The following is a 2,601-nucleotide window of genomic DNA, read 5'->3' as shown; positions in this document are numbered from 1 at the left end:
CCCTTCTCACAACTGCATTCTTCCTCTAAACAGACCAACAGTGCAAAAGTGAACTATCTGTGAGCTGTGCTAGTTTTAGCTCTGAGATAGCCATTGTTTCACAGTAACACTACCTTTGAGCAGAAAGAGACGACAAAACAGAAGCCATGACTCAGTCTGACAGTATCAGCCTGCTGGAACACTTTTATTGATTTCTTCCTGCACAGAGTCCAATCAGACCGATCAAAGCAGAAGAGGTAATATGATGATCTGAATGCATTTAGGCTGCAGGAATTGACTTCATGAAATATCAGATGTCTGTGGGTTTTTCATTGATAATGTAAAATTCTGGATTCAGATCTTGCTGGATCTTGCTGGATACAGTAGTTATGAACATTCCAAAAATTATGGACAACCAAAATTAATGAGAAAAGTTTATTTATTAACAGTTGAAAATACAATTTCTAAACCTATGATCTACCTGCAGCCCTCTTCTGGTTACATTGAAGAAAGTTCAGGGTTCAGAGATGTTAGTCCTGCATTGTGGAAAAGAAATCAGAAAAACACTCCAGCCGATCCAAGACAGAAGAAAAAACTTAAAAAACACAATTTTCTTTACAAAGTGATAGTCTTTATTTGTTATATCTTGTTGGAGGGCAGGAATAGCTCAGTAGGTAAAGTGTTGGCCCTGTGATCAGAAGGTCAGGGGTTTGATTCCCCTGAACAGCCACCTTGAAGTACCCCTGAGCAGGGTACTGCACCCAATAGCAGCCCACTGCTTCACGAAGTGAATGGGTTAAATGCAGAGAGGTATATCCCCACTGGGCTCAATAAAGCATACCTAATTAAGAGAAGCACCTGAGGTTATAACCTCTGATTGCTCTCCTCCTTCCTGATAGCAGGTTGTGGTGTCACATGTAAAAATGCTGCTGATGTGAGCGTGCTTTGTGCTGCAGGTCACCGTGAGGTTACACAAGTCTGAGCTGCTCGACACAGAATTGACGGTCAGGTCGACCGGTGACACTGGATCTGAGGGGGGAGGAGGTGTTTAAAGAAAAATACACATCAGTGGTTACTCTCCATCAATGTGTGACAAGTTGCAATACTTACCCTGAACCATGATGTTGTATTCAGTTAATATTGCTGTATCTTGAGGACCTATCACTTGTGCAGTATAAACTCCACTGTCTGCCTCTTGAAGATTCTTCAATTTTACAGAGTGATTTCTCACAGAAAACTCCTCAACCCTTCCAGAGTAATCATCACTGACTGGTAGTTCTCTACCAAGTGAAAATGTTATTAAAACATTGTCAACCTTAAATGTCCATTGAAAAATAAACAAATATTTTGGAATTTCATCTTCCTTCACACCAAGAAGTACATCCTTTCTCCTCTGTACAAACACATAAGTCACTGCACTGCACCATGGAGAGAATAGAAGTCACATAATAGAATATCACTGAAATATATTTTCAAGCATTATTAATCATTTTGTAAATTTGCACATAAGAAATGACACAAACCCATCCACACTAATATCACAATTATCACAGTTTTCACTTACAGTGATATTTTTAAAAGCAGTTTAGGATTAAAAAAAAAAAAAAAATCCTAATCCTACACATACAACTAGGATTTTTAAAAAAAAAAATCCTAAACTTATTTCTGGTTATTAAGACGCAACATTTCTTACCTGGTGTCTCGGTGCAGAACAACAGTGTCAGTATGATAAAGGAGGGCAACGTAAACTCTCTGGCTTTCATAGCTCCAATGTACAACATGAAATGTTTTACACCAACAACAGCAGCACATTGTTAAACCTGGAACACTGTCACGTTTGTCCTATTGAAACCGCACATTCTTTCATTGCCAAAGTGAACACATGAATGTACTTCATTGCCCTTTTTACACTTATTTAAATATGTTGAAAAAGTCTGATAATAAAGGTCAACCTTTTCCAAAAAAAAAAAGGTTTTGAATGCATATGTACATGAAAAATTATTAAACAAAACAAATTTCATTTTTTTGAGCTTTTTGAATGCCATTTTTAGCTCACTTTAATTTCAGCAAAAACAAATTACTTTCTTTTAGTTCTGTGTCCAGCCTTTTAGATTTCTCTGAATGTTGCTCGTGATTTGCCCCTTTTGAAAGTGTGGAATGTGGACAAAAAATGTGGACATTCCCTTCCAGTAAACGTAGAAACAGTAAAGGTAGAAATCTGAGTATTAATCCATTTTATTGTAAATAGCTCTAATAGGTTAGGTCTTATAGGGCTTACTGTTTAGGCCACTAAACTAAACCCAGTCATATGACAAATGCACTGATCTAGAGAGGGGCCAGTTGAAACTGGGCGAGTCTTTGCATTGCTTACTAGGTAAGACCCGTAGGAACAGAGATTAAGATTTTTTAAACACAGAGCCGATCCGGCCTTCCTGTATGGTCCCACAAGATCAACAAACATTAAAATAACACAAAAATACAGGTCATCCACTGCCCTCTGGTGGTGATATCAAAGACACATGTAGAATAGAATAGAATAGAATAGAATAGAATAGAATAGAATAGAATAGAATAGAATAGAATAGAAAAGCGCTTTAGTGTCATTGTACACAAACAACTAAA

Source organism: Haplochromis burtoni, unplaced genomic scaffold (genome assembly GCF_018398535.1).
Source record: "Haplochromis burtoni strain Fernald_Lab_line unplaced genomic scaffold, NCSU_Asbu1 Contig_27, whole genome shotgun sequence".
Lineage (NCBI taxonomy): Eukaryota > Metazoa > Chordata > Actinopteri > Cichliformes > Cichlidae > Haplochromis > Haplochromis burtoni.
The sequence above is the reverse complement of the archived record's forward strand: the minus strand, read 5'-3'. Positions refer to the sequence as shown.